Source organism: Athene cunicularia, assembly GCF_003259725.1.
Source record: "Athene cunicularia isolate RWA chromosome 9 unlocalized genomic scaffold, athCun1 chr9_part1, whole genome shotgun sequence".
NCBI lineage: Eukaryota > Metazoa > Chordata > Aves > Strigiformes > Strigidae > Athene > Athene cunicularia.
Window position 1 is genome coordinate 367,885 of NW_020799110.1, and position 17,251 is coordinate 385,135.

At 41.1% G+C, this 17,251-nt stretch overlaps 1 long non-coding RNA gene across 7 annotated transcripts in view; it reads left to right on the plus strand.

The window, feature by feature from the left end:
* The window catches only part of LOC113483276, an 83,623-nt gene extending 69,054 nt beyond the window's left edge, over positions 1–14,569 (plus strand). For 2 of the 7 annotated variants that reach the window (XR_003398999.1, XR_003399004.1), the window contains exons 10-11: positions 6,292–6,768; positions 9,248–14,568. This is a non-coding gene — a long non-coding RNA (uncharacterized LOC113483276). Of the gene's footprint in view, positions 1–5,757; positions 5,808–6,291; positions 7,653–8,752; positions 8,960–9,247 lie in introns of those variants that run through there. The other 5 variants (XR_003399001.1, XR_003399000.1, XR_003399003.1 and 2 more) reach the window with 5 other exon arrangements.
* The last annotated feature ends 2,682 nt before the right edge of the window (positions 14,570–17,251 follow it).

Consider the following 17,251-nt stretch of genomic DNA (forward strand, 5'->3'; position numbering starts at 1 on the left):
GCCCACCCGGTGTGCAAAATAAGTCTCACCCTCCCAAGTGATGTATACGAACTCGTGTCTAGCCCTGCTGATCAGCGAGGGAGAGGAAAGCAGAGCAGTGGAAGCCAGCTATGCAAAACCTCCACAGAGGAATCGTATTTTCCCACTCCTCATTTGTTATTCTGTGTGGTAATGTATTAATTCCTTAACTAAACTCTTGTTTATTTTTATAACTCTTACTGATGTCACTCTGAATATTACTGTTATCCTTATAAATACACAATCCCCTTTCTGAAGAAATTTTAGCCATCCAGCTAACATGCCCTATGACTTTGAAATCAGTACCGTAAATTCATCAACAGAGTTGAAAATAAAATTAAGTTTTGGATGAAAGCTACACTATACCCCTAAGTCTTATAAATTTGGTCTAGTCCAAGGTGTAAGTACTTGTCCCCAAAGTGAATATCATTCTGATGGGTTTCAGATGTTTTTTAGATAGAACTAGACAATTTTAGAGGCATACATATGTGTGCAAAACAAAGTTATGGTTATAAAGGCATGTCCTGGGTTAAGGAAACAAACACATCATGCAGAGGTTTACATTAAGGATGGGAATTGCTTGGCATCGGTAACACATACCTTTTGATTTTATTCACTGTGGCAATAGGCAGAGGATCAGGCTCCATCCTGCACCCCTTTGCTCTCTGTGAGCAAGCTTGCTGCACCAAAAAAACCCGCCTAGAGTGGGAGCAGCCCTGCAGTGAGCTCTGAGCCTGGCCAGGCTGCGCCCAGCTCCGACGGGCAGCAAGCGGGCGAGCTGAGGCTGGCACGGAGCGTGGCCCTGCGGCAGGCGCTGCTGCGTGTGCCTGTACGGACACCATGCTGGAACAGGTAATGGGACAGTCCTGCTGCAAGCACACTGTACGGCCACCCAGCGCAGGGGGCTGTCGCGGCACGATGGGCAACAGCCAAGGGGGGCTGAAACACTGGCGCTGTCAGGATTGCGTTGTCACATTTACAGGAATGCGAAGCCACAGGACAGTGTGTTAAAGGCCTGGTCTTGATCCTGGAATCAGGAATGCATCCATTCTCCTTCAGTTTTGTACGAGAACATTGGACTTTCCTTAAGCACAGCACATGTGAGAGTTGAAGTTAATGTTGGTGATTGGTGAACATGCTCTGACACCCATTTGGGTCATGTTTCCCTGGAAAAGGATTGTCTTCCTAGAGGCTGCCACCAATTATATGTTCAGGACCTGTTTTCCATGCTCAGAGATAAAGTTTCCTACTTATTTTTTTCAAAAGCTACAGAACTTCAACATACTTGCTACCTTTGGGCCCAGCCCTGTCAGTCTTGCTCCCATGAATAAGCCTTATTCATGAACATTCTCATGTCATGAGAACAAGCTTCTATGGAATCATGTTTTGTAAGTGCTGGCAAAAAGCTAAGCTAGATAGTACCTTGATAAGAGAGTGATGAACACATGATAATCAAGTTTTTATTTATGGCCTGACCCTAACACCCACAAAATGACCATACATACTGAGTAACAAACAAATGAAGAAGTCAATTTTTGAAGACCTACTTGGATAACACAATTATTCTTTTCAATGCATAAAACTTGAATAGGGCTCTGGGAATTGGCAACATAAAAATAATAACAATGTTGATGAATTTAAAATGCTCTCCAAGCAAGAAACTGAGGAAGTCTTTAGAGAGGTCTTGTGGTGAACTTGATGAATCTTTCCACAGTTTTTAATTTTGAGTATTAGTTATTTCACAATCTATAGTGCTAACTTAGCAACTGCTACAGGCTACTGAATAAACTATCATGGCAACATACAGCTTTTGCCATAGGCCAGGATCATGAAACTATGTGTGGATCATTTGTCATCCTGAATCTGCCTCTGCTGTCATTATTTTATAACTGCTGATCTCAAGGCAATTAACAATGCTGGGTATTCATCAACCTTATTTCGAAAATGGAGTAACTGTGATGTAATGAGATGAAGAAATTGGCTTGGTGTCATTGAATGAATTAGCATCCATGCAGTGATTAGAACACGTTTCCTTATTCCTGGTGCCATTTGTAATCCACCACACAAGAATGCCAAACCCACTTCTTATTGCCATTCCCCGTGTTTCAACAGAGTAGGGCATCGAAGGACTAGGCATTAAATCTTCACTTTTTACAGGTGTTTTTTTAAGTAACTAGGTTATGACTTCAGCAGCTGCAGAAAAAAGCGCACAGTGTGTGCTCTTTCACCATGCAGTTCCTCTCACAGGTCTACCTCTCCATTCCCTCACTCCAGCCCCCTGAAGAACCATGAGTCCAACCAAGCGTTAAGGCCTGCAGTGACACTGCTATGGCAAATTTCTGCAGTTCTTGACCCTCACAGGAACCGAGCACGTATCCAACACTGCTGTGATACGAGGCATCTCTCTGGCTTGCAGACCTATGAGGAGCCACAGAGTCCGGTTCATTCTGCATGACGTTACCACCACCTTTGTTGCTCTTGCCACCACCACGGCCACCAGAGACAGAGCAATGCCTGGCATTACTTTTCTGATTTGTACCTAGGGACATCATAGAAAATGGAAAAAAACCTGGCTGACTGCAGTGGCACAAAGTAAGGTGGAGAAGTACCAAGAAAAGGCACTTCGAGTGAGGAGAACGTCACACAAACCTCTGCTGAGAGCGATCTCTGTTCTGGGATCACAGGGTAACTCAGGTTGGAAGAGACTTCAGGAGGTCTCTAGTCAAACCTGCTACTTGGAGTCAGCTATGGGGTCAGAAGGGGGCACTTGGGGCTTCATACAGGCTAATCTTGAAAACCTGGAAGGCTGGTGGCTGCAAACAGCCCGCCTGCTCCACTGCTTGAGTGCCCTCAAGCTGAAAGCATCTCCTTCCACCCAGGCTGAATCTCGGTTCTTTCAGCCGGCACCTACTTTCTCTCCTCCAGGCTCAGCAAGCCCAAGTCCCACAGCCTCTCCCCACAGTGCAAGTTCTCCAGTCCCATGACCATCTTGGTGGCCTTCTGCTGAACTTGCTCCAGTCCACTGGTGTCTTCTTTGTGCTGGGGGAGGCCAGCAGGAGAGCTGAGCAGAGAGGGGTGACCGCCTCCCTCCACTGGCTGCTGTGCTGAGCTGCCTCAGCCCAGGATGCTGCCGGGGCACGCCGGGGCTCGCCGCCCGCCTGCTGTCCGCCCGACCCCAGCAGAGCCTCTCCCCTGGCCGTCGGCCCCCAGCCTGCACCGCAGCGGGCTTCTTCCCTTCCAGGTGCAGGGTTTTGCATTTGTGCTTCTTGAATTTCATAAGGGCCACTGCTCCAGCCTCGGTATTTCTGAGTGGCAGCTCTGCACATTTTTTCTGGTGGTAATGATTCAGATTGTGGCTTATTCCTTATTAACAGGAATCCTTCAAGCACAAAGGCGATGCCTTGTTTCTAGGAGGGCTTTGCTTGAGCAAGGACTGTGGTTATTTAGCTTAGACTAGCATGGCTTTTTAGGGACTGAAATTGAGATTCTGCAAAAGTTCATAAAAATTCAAGACAAGGATCATAATTAGGCAGAAGTAATTTTAGCTATAGCAGTGTGGGCTTTGGTAGTCCTTTCAAGCTCCAGGAAGCCCCTGAGGAGAATAAAATAAGAATATACAGCCATGATATTTTTATGACATTTCCTTTCTTGGGCCTTTTTTGGGGTGGGTAATCAAATATTTCATGGGTAGTTGGCATACAGTTCCAAAAATTGTGGTGGAAAATACAGATGTATTTAGAAAACTGAAGCAACTGATATGCAAATCCAATCATTTTCATGGATATCCACTGGGTACTTCTCAGGTCCTTTGTGTTACCAGAAGTCAGTTTTACAGAGTCAGATCGTACACAGTTTCTGTATTACTTCCACTCGATAGTGCAGTTATTCCAGATAGATACACAATTAACAAGGTTTGTCTCACATTATAGTCTGTGAATTCAGAGGCAAACCTGACATCAAATTTCTTTGCCTCTGTTGTTTTCTTCTTAGCACCTATACAATGCACTATTGTAATTGTTTTAAAAACTCTTTTAATAATAAAATTAATGAAGAAAAACATTGCTGAATTACTCTTCCTGTTTTATAACCTGTGAAAATGAGCTCATAAAATTCTAACACATCTTTAACTTCCATGCCTTCCAAGATACTCTGATACTTTTTGTTTGCAACATAGCATGGAGGAGACTGTGGACAAGTGCTTTCAGGTTTACTTGTTATCAGAGCTGTGACGTGAGCTCGTAATTCAAGTTCTGTCTTGTCTGGGAAAAGCTGTAGAATGCTCATCTCTGCCCCCTGCACCCACCCAGATGTGCTATCAGATTCTGATTAGTTTAATCATTTAAACTGTTGTTATTATTTGAATTAGCATGCTGTCTAGATAGATTCCCTACAGACCACAATGTTACTATGCTGTATGTTACCCAGCTTCTTCTGCTCTGTATTTGTAGATCCTCCGAATGGCTTCACTTACCACGAGTTATTCCCTATAAGCATAACTTGAAAATAAAGGAAGGAGGATTGTCCTGCAGTCATGATCCCACCATCAGTGCTCTGTCATAAAGCTTTTTCTTTTCCAGTTCAGTGGGCGAGTGCCAGTAACTACTGCAAAGAGGAATTTGTCCAGGCTGGAATGAGGGCCAGGGGGGACTGTGAGGATGTGGTTTTTTAATTTTAGTATTTCAGCAAGACGAGGCTGAAAGGTATTAAGACTAAAAGCGAAAATAGGGTTGCAGGGTTCCTATCTACGTGCGACTGTATACGAGTCATGGAAGGAAGTAATACACGTTATACATTCTACAGGGTAAAGTCATATGAACTTGTCACTTGGGGTTTCTTTGCACACCACACACGTCTCTGTCAGGTTCACCTTACTGACTTTATTTCATGTCCCACAGCTTGTCTTTGTGAATACTGGCCAAAGTAAAATCCCAGATCTAACTACTGTTTTCAGTTATGCTGATGTGACCTAAACGCACTTTCTGATGTAAAATCTCCAGCAAACTGCTAGGAAGAAAGAAGCTTTGGCTTGCAGTCCTCAAAGTGCTCTGCTTGAGAACTTTGATGACCAAGCTCTAGACCACCAGCTCTGGGAAGCCCCTGTGGCTCCGTGGAAGCCAGCAGCACTGACTACCCGTGGGGAATCTTACACCATGAACCTGGCAAATGCCCTCCTGCCGCCACACCTGCCAAGGGGGAAGCAGGAATGAGAAAGCAAATGCAATAGGGAAAGATATAAACAGAGAATGTGGGAGGGAACTGAAAGCATCTCCCTTCTCCTTGCACAACTTTATCTCCAACTTTCCAAGCTTCTGCTCTGCATCACCTCTGAAACCCTGTTTCCCTTCTTGTCTAAGAACACACAAAGCAGTATAGGCTCAAAAATGCTTTAGTAACTTACTGAAAATCACTTTTCCCCCCATATACTAGGCAGTGTCAATATATCTGCAAAAATACAGATGCAGAAACAACAGACTAGCGCAACAGGTATTACACGGCACGTACATATGCTCAAGATAGTTTACACAATGCACTGTTCAGTGTTCACAGGAGTAGGCAGGAGATCAAGAAATCCTAGATTTTAATTCTGCTTTGGGTACTCACTTGGTTTGAAGCTTTGAGTGAATCATTTGCAATTTAGGTTTTAGTTTTATTACCTGAAAAAATTGGGAAATATTTATAAACCTTGTAGAACTTCAAGGAAATTCTGCTAAAATCTACCTGTTAATTACATTTCAACAGAAGCTGAAATGTCTCTGCATATCGCCCACAGAAGCAGCACTACAGCAACGGTCAGTACATGGTACAGAAGATATGGCATATTTCTTCTAACAATTGGGTGCATGATGGTGTGGAAGGCCTGGTTCTGTGAGAAACCCACTGGGACAAAAGTGGGTATTTTCTGAGGCATCAAGCTATAGACTAAGAGATCTGAATATGTTAGCATTCTCAAAAAGAGTAATTTCAAATAAATTCTTACGTGTATACTGTCATGCTAATTTGAACGGCATGCCTCATGCACATTTTAACTTTAAAAAAATCTGAAGTCCCTTTCTGCTATTTGCGTGTACAATGATAACGCTTAACCTTCATATTCTTGCAGAGCTCACCATGAACTCTCCCACATGCTAAATCTATCATGCTATATATTTACTTACCATTATAAAAGTCTTTTACCACATGAGTAAATACTGAAATATTTACACAGGTTAACCATGATACTGGTCTACACAGAGTAAAAATACAGCTCCACTGCACTGTTGTTCTGTATTTCAGCATCATACTTCACCATCATCTTCATCTCCTGCAGTTTGCTCTGACCTACGTGTGCTCGTCGAGGCCTCGATGATACGATAATCTTCCAACCGGACCAGACTATGACTGGACAGAGTCAGCCCTAGGATCACCCTGGGAAGAAACTCTGATTCACCGAAGCACTGTACAGCCGTCAGACCAAGAATTTTGCCCTGTGTGTCTGTCGCTGAAGGGAACTGCCTGCCACAGTCACCCTCAACCAGGGCAGGAGAGGGCAGGACTGTGCTCACCACTGCCCCGTCACTGCTGGCAAGGCGAGCTCCCCTGCTGAAACAGCACAAGGGCCACCCACACCCCGACAGTAACATTTTCTCATAACCCACATCCCTTCCTTCAGAGAACTTCCATTTATAGTTCACATCGTGTGCTCAGCTTGTTTTGCACTGGTTTACATGGACCAGCATTCAACCAGCATCTCTAAATAGTAAGGATTATCAGGTAAGGGCCGTGCAACGTGCAGGCAAACCTTCCCATCAAGGTGTCTGAGATCTGGAGGGCCACTGCAGACCCTCTTTTAGCATTTTGTTTGATCTGCCGTATAGCACTGTGCCACCTGCAGTTCTGTAATGGAGAACAATATTGATCTCACTTACCGTCTCTGCCCTTTATTACTGGCACAGATGAGAAGGAAAAAAATCAGCTCTGAGGTAATTAGATGGAAAAATAGTCTAAAACTTAAAAAAACACAGGGGATATTTGATCTAGACAGTGCTTGATTCATTGTAAGATATGTAATCTTCTGAATGCCTCACAAAGGGAAAAAAGTGAGAAACTGAATGGCTTTTATGCGTTAAACTGAAGGTGTTAGTGCTGAAAGACTAGGAAATTCCCTTCCCTTCAGCTGATCTTCTCTTAGTATGACTACATCATCTAAAAATTGTGTATGGCTTAATGCTGAAAAAAAAGCCAAAACCTCCTATACTGGAGAGACCATAATAAAAGTGCTTACAAGCTGAATTAGTCATAATGTACACTACTGTGTGCTGTTGAAGTGAGTTATCTGCAGAGTGTGAGCATCAGCCTGTGCAAACAAATGCTGTTGTCCAAGGAGGGCAATCTACATCACCCATGGTATTCAGTAACCAAACCCTGTCTGTCTACTGCTTAACTAGAGCAGATGATTTTTTTTTTCTTTTTTGCATTTTCAAACATTACATAAAAACTGAAAAAGAAAACAAATGAAAAATACAGGACAAATTTGTGCTGATCTAGAATAGAGTTATTCAAGTCATAGTATAATTCCAAAAGCATTTTAGAACCATTCTCAAGGGAACCACACTTATCTGAGATGGAATTGTTAGCTCTAAAGAGGGAGAAAAGGTTAAAAAAAAAAGAGGTGAACAGACAAGTGTAAGATTTACTAATCCAGAGAGAAACAGTCCATATATTTTCACAAAGCAAATCTCCTTGGAGCTATTGGATAAATTGTCACTTAGTAATTCCCAACTGTTTCATTTTATTAGGGTGGCCCGTTCTGAAACAAATGAACATCATCTTTACAGGTTTGTGACCACAGTGTTGAAGTAAAATGAAATCTTGCAGTTCACTTCAGGTAGAGAGGGATTCACCCTCTATATTTTCTACTATTTTCCAAACAGTGTTTGGTTTTAATATAAATGCATCTGACACTTTTTCTAGTATTTGGAAGAGGATTAGAAGAACCAGTCATTACAATTTGATGCCTGCAATTTCAGGCAGCATTCAGAGTGATATCTAATCTCTGCATCACCCGCTGCCAAAACCAAACCATAGCACAATGCCATAGTGTGGGAAAGGCAGTAGGAATCCATTATCCTCACGGCACTTCCAGCAACTGTTACTACATATGTTATGTTTGACTGCTCTGGTTGTGTATTCCTCTCAATTTCAGATCCAATTAAAAACTTCTTGAGAATTCCACAGGCTTTGTCACTAATTCAGGTTAAAGTTAAATCATCAGCAGGACCTGCACTTGCCTAGCATTTTAAGAAAAGAAAAAAAAAACCATGAATCTGTGCATCACAGAGTACAAAGCATTTAGAAACAGCTTCTTCATGGTAACAAGCATTACTAAAACTCGCTAAATGCTTGCTGACACCTATTTCCACACTGGATATTTATGGGAATTCCGCTTGAACAAGGATTTCCAGCTTGATTCCTGAATTTCATGTATGCTTGTTAGAATTAGTTTCAGTTACCCAACTCTGTACATTTTTAGGAGAGAGCAATACTACTTTAAGACTCAATTCCACTCAATATTTGCACTGTTCAGTACATTTATCCACAAATAAGGAAGTCATAGTGTTGCTTCTAATTCTATCAGTAAGTAAACAACCATATAAGAACTCTGCTTTTTGATGTCACAGAACCACTTGTTTTTGTAGTATATATTTTTCCTAACCAAAATTTGTTTCTTTTTTATGCTTTATATGACATGCTACAGCAAAACAACGTCCTCTTTTGAAAAGGGCAGGCAGCAATTAATTTTTTTGTGCATCCATACTGAATTGTTACTAATAAAATGGCTTAGCCCTTAACTTTGTTTACTACAGGCAACCAATAAGGAAAAATATGCTCAGTGACGAAGATTTGGCAAGCCAGAAACCATATTTTGTTTTCCATGTTCTCAGCACATTACTATTTACTTTTTGCAACCAATAATGTAAGGTAAATTCCATTGATATAAATAGAATATAGAATTAACAGCTGTACCTGAGACTGACTGCATGATTAAATAAAACCTTGTTAGGAGAAGGGAAAACAATAGTTGCTTGTTAGAATAAACTAAAATAAAATAATCTGCCTTTTTGCAATAGAATAGCATGGTCTGACATTAACAAGCTCTGAAGGTGAACCCGTGGTTTTCTTATTAGGGTTACTCTCACGAGTGGGGAGCAAATATTTGTTTCTGACATACTTTCTTCGTTCTCTTTTATAGTGTACTTGCTGATGAACACAGAAGCCAGCGTAAAATGGACTCATATGCTCCTGTCTTGTTGACACCAGCTACAAAAGAAAGCCAGTTATCACTTTTCCAACTCGGACTTTATATATAAAGCTGACTTTGAACTACTGTAAATGCTGACGGGTGGGGAGAGAGAGTCCTGACATAGGGGACTAGTTCTGGTAATGTAAAGCTGAAACACTGTTTTCTTACGGGACGCTCCTTGAGAACACAGTACCAGACAGGGCTTTTCTGCCCGCGCTGTCGCTGCATTCCTGATAAAAGCCTGTCACAAGCTCTCTCTGTGTCCTTTCAACCGAGCTTCTGAGATCCACAACCACTATCTTGGGAATGGCAACAGCTAACAGAAATGGGGTTTTGACTGCATTGCACACAAAAGGAAGCATGTTAGGAGCAACAGCAGTGGCAGTAAGAGCAGGGCAGGGGTGTCAAGAAGGGGAAGACTCCCTGCAGCCCCTGAGTGCCGCTGACCCGGACCTGTGTGTTCAGGAAGCTTTGCCTGCTGCCTGATAGTGCACACGTAGTGCTGGACCCATCCCGGTTACACCAGTCTCCTGTCTCCGATAGCACCGCCCTTCGCTTTCTGGCCTCTGCCCTGGTGTTAGGAGGAATCTGGTCGCTGTAGCACTGGGAGACAGGACCCGGGTGTCTGGGAGACTGGGTGTGCGCTGCGCAGGTCTGCGCGCTGGCGGGAGCGAGACTCCCCCCGGGATAAGCCAGAGATCTGGCTGCGCTGGATCTGGACCTGGTTTGTATCTGCCGCAAACACTGCGTATGTCCTTCCACACGTCAGCCTGGCTGCTGTGGTACCACGTTTGCTGCAGAGCAATGCCAACACTGCGCAGCCCAGCTCCTGTTCTGGGTCACATGCTGTCAAATTCATCCAGACATCAGTGAGAGTGTGACTGGGGTTGGGAGAAAACCCAACAACCACCCCCATCTTTCTGTGAGAGGGAGTCACTGAGTCCCGACTGATCCTCGCAGAGCCCACAGCTGCTCTTCTTGGGGACCACTCCATATCAATAGTCTTTAATGATTTTCAGAGGCCTTAATAGAATATAAGCCCCTATGGTCTTAACTTGCAAAATATACAAGCTAATTTTTATCCATTCAGAATGACTAATTTATAATGCAACTGAGAAAAAAAATAATCCTCCAAATGAAAATGCCTATTATATCACTGCTTTTGCAATGTATTACTAATGAGTTTCCACACTATTTAACACCTTCAGGACAATTCCACTGATCAAACTCCTAATGCAGAATCTGCTAGGGCTTGCCAGGAAATAGGCAATTATTATAGAAATCCTAGTAGTGATTTTTTTTTAAAATATCGTGATATATTTTTCATTTAACCCAGAAGTAAGTTTGTACCACTTCCACCAGTTTGCTCCAACAAGCTTCAGAATATTAACTTCCCCAAATGTTCTGTTTTCTCATCTCAGGTTCCCAAGGCAGAACTCTGAAAGTGTTTTGAATTTGCAGACACAGATATATACTGCAGTCACTTCTGCAGCATTAATGATGAAGGACAACAAACTGTGCCTGTTCTTTACATCAAATTTATAATGGAAGTGTTCCATTATAAAATAATTATGATACAAAATGGAGATCATCAGAAACAACTATTGTTTGTCTACTTCTAACACTTGTATTTTTGCTGAGTAATCCATTTCATTGAAAATTCTATTTCAGTGGATTTCAGGGGAATTATTTATGTAAGTTTTAAAACAAAATTAACAGCACAAAAACGGAAACTTATGTGAGCAGGATTTAGGTTTATATTTGACGCATCATTTTAGTGCCTGACAGCAGGAGTGTTTCAGTAGGTGTGAAGTCACAGGCTTTTATAGTACCTGCACAGTCTGATGAGAAAAACTGGAATTGGCCACAGCAGTATTACCTTTTTGTAGATATTTTGTATACAGCTTCCATTTGGAACCAGAGAATCTACCAATCCACTCTCCACTACAAAACCAACATTTGTGCTTTTGCAGAAAAGCTGTAGCTCTCGCAGAATGCAAGCTTTATGTAGCATGTTTATGCAAAAAAGCCCAGGGAACCAACTTTGGCTAATCAGTGTCCCACCTGATATGGTAGCAATAGATCTGTCAAAAATTACTCAGGACCTAAGTATGTAGAAGTTCCCCCACACCTTTATTTATCTAGCTCTAATCTTTGCTCTTGAATGCATGCTTAACCAGTAAAAAGGGGAAGAAAAGGCACTGCGGTTGTTGAAGTGAAATGTGAGGGGCACAGACACAGGTTCACCTTTGAACCCGAGTATCTCATACAGAAAAATGGCTGTTGTCCCAGGTAGTTAGAGAGCAGTCATCACCATTCCAAACAGTTGGGACTCCCTGGAAGGTCTATTTAAATAGGCCATCTAAATATTATTATTATAGAGCTGCAATCGCTCTAATGTGACTGTGACTGCTCTCTCATCTTAAAAACAGACCATCTTTCTACTCCACAATTCCTCTTACTTTTATGCTACAAATATTACATAAGGACCTATGCTTTAGGAACTCAGTCCTGCAAAAAGATCTCTAACTATAGATCAAGTCATGCCACAGGTTATTTAAAGTATCTGACTAGCTATCTGAAATTTGTGTACATTCTCTTTTTGCTTAGACAATATCCAACCTTAATGAAAAAAATAAATGTCCTGTCATTATTCATGCTTTTAACACTGAGAGACAACTGACATAGCTGGTAAAAAACCCGAACAATTGTTTATACATGAAGAAAGTCATTACTTACTGTTCAAATAAGAATTATTCAAGAAAATGAGCAACCTAGATTCCAGGAAATCCAGCAACGAATCCCTGAAATGTACCATTAAAATACACTCATGCCAAACAGCAAGATCTAAGACATACAAAATCTGTTGAAGAGATGAGGATTTTCTCCCCTATTGATATTAGTCTTTACTTAGTATGAGTTTAAAAGATATGAGTGAATATGGTGCTGAACCCCACATAAAGTATCTGAAACCCTTCACATTGCTCTTTTAACTAGGTTAAATGAAACCTGATCTGGACTTCACTTGATCCTAAGACTGGTATGCTGAAAATGCTCTAATCTATTTATGCATCAAATTGATGAAATTGTGTGTCTTTAAATTTCATTGCATTCCAGTGTATTAACTAAATATCGACAGTTTACAAACTATTTCATGTTCAAACTGAGAAAGAAAAGACAGACCGAGCTAACTTATTTATCCTACAGCCAGAATTTATTTCCTGGCTTTTAAACTATGGACTAAACCCAGGTCTGCTCTATGCCTTCCCTAAAAGTGTTGTTCCTGCAGCAATAATTCATTCCTAGTGCCAACACATGGTAGTTGCCTTATTGTGACCTCAAAATGCATGTTTTTTTCTCAGCATCAAGAATATACTGCAATCCCAAACTGGGTTTGGCGCTCAGATTTGACTTATACGTCTCTTCTTTCTGCCTCTAAGCCACAAACGATTCAACATGCAGCAGGGAGCAAGTATGTATGTATGAGCTGTGTAAATGGAACAGCCAGATCAGAGAGGCGAAACCGCACAGGGGCTTATTCCGCCCAGAACTAACTGACAATAACTAGTCTGTGACAGCCCCAGACCCCCCTGGTGAAACAGTGGTCTTTAGACAACAGTTCTGTATCATGGTGTCATTTCGCTAAATTATCTACATAATTCTGTAGCTGTGCACTATGGTCTTTGACGCCTTATGCTGAATAGAGGCAAAGTCCTGCCCCGGACTGCTCTGTGTCAAACAGCGCGATCAGGTGCAGCACAAGATAGTATGGAAAAGGTAAAGGTACCCGTCATGAAGAAGAGCACATTATGCTAAAGACCTGTCCGTTGATCTGTACAAATGTTCATCTTAACAGATCTCAGTTAAGTAAAACACAGCTCCCACTGACATTTAATGGGTTCTGCCACTGACTTGAAAGGGGCCAGGATCAGGCTAACAACAACTGAGATTTTCTAACATTTATTCATTTCTATTTGCACTTTAAATGTGTTTCCATGTGTGTAACAGTTTCCATTTGTTCTCAGTTGTTGGTCATATTAACTTTTTTTCATTAGTTTTTGGATTTAGTGCCTGTTATTTTCCATATAGAAGACAATGACCACTGCAGAGACAAAAAGAGCCATTTTGTTAGGGTCAGGAAAGAGGAAATTTCCATGCTTTCTGTCACATGAGACTTTAAGAAGAGCCTAAAGCTAAATACTGCAGCTACTATTTGCTGGTTCTCTTGATAGTTAGTGGCCTTTATAAATGCAAAAATCCTACTTAGACATTCAAGTAACTCATTTGCCCTTTTCTATGCCCTTCTTCCCTCCAGCAATCTGTAACCTGGAATTTGTCTTCCAGGTCTCGAAGTCAATGTCTTACAGCTTGAAATTAAAAGGACTTGAAATTCAAATTACCAATGCATCTCAGTCCAGTTTGAGATCGTTTGTGGTAATTTAGAGGAGTTTTAAAAATAAGAATTTGGGTAAATGTCTTACTGTCTAGCACCACTAGTTTAATAAAATGGAAAATGTACAGTTTACAGTGAAGGAAAGGAATTTCTGATATTAATTCTGATATATTCTGATTATTTTAAAATTTAAGATGTTAATGCAGGATCTTGATACGAGTCATCTGAAAGGGCCTGCACTCTTAAAATACCAAACTGGTAAACCTCAATTCACATACATGGAAGTTTAATTTTTACTAACTCCTAAATTTCTGCTAAAATTTGAAAAGAACCTAGTGATAAATGAATTGCTTATCACTTGTCCATTATTGTGCCAGTATGTTCATACTTCTAAGACAGTATCACACAGCTTGACCAAAATTTAGGTCTCAGTACTCAACACACACAAAAAGTCAGGCAGGGCCCTGGAGGCTTCTCTGTGTCTGCAGACAAAGCAGGCTGATAGATGGGAGAGATAAAAAAGAAGAGGCACAAAGAAGGAAAAATAATTTGTACAAGGCCACACCGCAGATAAATACCAATTTAGCTGTAAAACTGAAGTTAAAAAAATAATCCCCTGAACTTTTCCCACTGACTTCCACACAAACAATTTCAATCTGGACTCCTGATACCGGGGTAAATGGCCTATCTGTTAGATCACGCTGCTTCCCCAGGCTAGTTTTTAATCTTCAGCAATAATCACCTAATGGTATTAAGGCTAAGAAACCTGAACGCATGAACTCTAGATACCAATAAGTAGTCCAATCCCTCTGATGATTCCTACAGCTTTCTTTTTAAAAACAGTGTATTTTTAATGTTACTGTTAGGGATTTTAAAAAATTTGAATTTATATATACACCTGTTAATACACATCTTTATAGAGAGAAGAATACATCTCTAGATGGGAGCATGTGTGTGCCTGTGTAAACTCTATCAGTGTGTAGGGGTTTTGAAGTGCAGCTTTTATCCCTGTCTGAATGATTCATACACTGGAGCTCTGATCAGTGGGAAGGATCACCTTTTGCCCTTTAAAATCATATAAACAGACAAACAGAACATGTTAGTGCCATTTTCACCCGATACATACATATGGTCAGTCTTCATAGCTTACACTCTAGAGGAGCTTCTTTTTTGGTCATCACCTGTGCTAGCATTTCTGCTCCCTCGGTCTGTGAGGCTGAGAGATTTTGTGAAGGATACACGTCTTGTGCTGCATGATTCTTAAAAATGGGTAATTCACCCGCAGTCCCCAAGGAGTGGAACCACAAGTGTGGAAAGCTGCTAACAGCTCTCACTGCTAAGAAACTGTCCGCAGATCCTCCTAGTGAAAGTGCAGTGGCAGAGGGTGATGGGGAGAGTGTGGCCCAATTACACCAACCTGTCACACGTCGCAGGAGCCTGCTGCCCTCACCACCGCCTGCTAGATCTGCCCTTGCCAGATCTCGAAACAACAGGAACATACACACAGAAACCACGAGAGCCCCTCACGGATGACACGCACAGAAACTCAAACAGGAGCCATGTGGGAATTTCTTCTAACTAACTGTGGCAGCTGTTTTTCTTGAAGGCAAAAAAGGAATATATACATGCTTGGTGCTTAATAAAAATATCAGTACGTTTGTGCCCAGCATACTAGAATATTGTTCAGCACCAATTCAACCTTGAAAAAACATTATCAGTGTAATGCTGCCAAGGCCATTTGTGTGTATCTTGACTAATCTGGCCATGGGCTGTAGCAATTTTTATACTTGACTTTTCAGAAACCTTTCTGGTTTGTCAGCAAATCAGCCTGTCTTGTTCATTGTTGTTCCTCATCCTTTCCCTATTTTACCTTTTATTAAATTCCCTTTCTCCTTTGTTAGACCACACTAAACACCACTCAAATAGCCCATGCCTCATTACATTTTAGGTTATGTTAAAATGGTCATACAGACACAGTTCAAGAATGGAGAATTTAGCAAATGATTGTTTCAATCTGGGATTTTGAATTTTATCATTTCAAATGTTAATTTATTCTGAACAACAACAGTGACAAATTAATGGAATCTAAAATAGCATCTTTGCTATTTTAAATTTCAGACAGATCTAAATTAAAAGACCACACTACTCTACTAACATATATTTTCATACACTAAAGTAATGAAGTGATTGCATAAAAATAAGAATAAAATAACTTTTAATTTTGGTTTACTGTGCTGTCATGAAGAACTTATCAGTTCTTACAGTTTAGCAGCCTACTGTTCAACAGCCTGCTGGTAGTTGTTCAATGCTATCTGTTACGGGTCTGTGTACCTATAAGGTGGAAAAGGACTTCATCCCACTAATTATGTATCAGTCTCCTTCCTATAATAATTTTGAAAGATCAAAATAGGGGTAGGTCTAGTAGAATAACTTCCGCCTCTGCTTTTAAGGTTCCCTTGCATGCTTTTAAAATGTCACTTCCTGAGGGAGACTTTTTTGATTTCACATTTTACTGAGATGAAATAGCACACACAAATCCAACAGTCCATCAGTAAGAATCTTCATATGCACCTTGTGTCACTGCACGTTTTAACTGTACCATTTTAAAGCAAAACTATTCCAGTTTGGGGAAGATTGTGTCCCCTTTGTTATGATAAACAGCCCTCCAGACTGCCTTACTGACTGAAAAGTGTTTGTTGGATCCACTCGATCTTATGTTCTGGAATCCTGCATCTTTCCGCTAATATGCCTATTATTTGTCTCTGTGGGGACAGTGGTTTTAAAATGAATTCCTAGCCAGAATGGTTTTATCCTGTGCTGTCCTGGATGTAGTGGATTAATATACCCAAATGCTTTCTGTTTGAAAAGGAAGACATTTTAAAAATCCATATACAAAACTTATCTCAGGTCTTCACTATTTCCTGTAGCTACCTATTCCTTGCCCTCGCAAAATTTTATTCAAAGTTTATCATCATCACTTATAGAAGATCTATGCCACGTGCAATCCCAGCTGCTTTGCCTCCCTACAGCTTTCATACTAACCCGAAAAAAAACCCCAAAACTCCTGCTGACCTCTTGATATCTGTGGTATAAGCAGTAGTGCTGTGTAATATATTGCATTATGATACATCTTTGGCTATGTGACTTTCCCTTGGCTATTCAATCCACTGTTGTTGTGGTTAATTTAAAAACTCACAGACATCCACATGCTGCCTGTTAAAATGAAACTTAACTTGCCAAGGCAGCATTGCTCTCTCTGCTCAAATACAGAGTTCCATTCTTTCATCAAATTATACTCGGTTGACTTGCAGAACAAGGAGTAATAGTTCCTGGGGTAATGGCAGGTTTAAGGTCCAATGCCTCACGTCCCATGTCAAAAATACACTCTCTCATGGACATAAGACAATTCCTAGACTGAAACACAAGGTTTTAACATTGCAATTTGGTGTTAAGAGCATATTACTCATTTTTAGAGATCTTGTACTGTGTGCGTTACATTTCCTTACACTTGCATATTTGAAATCACGCAGTGCAGAGGGTGCAGGAAACAAAGGACTGCA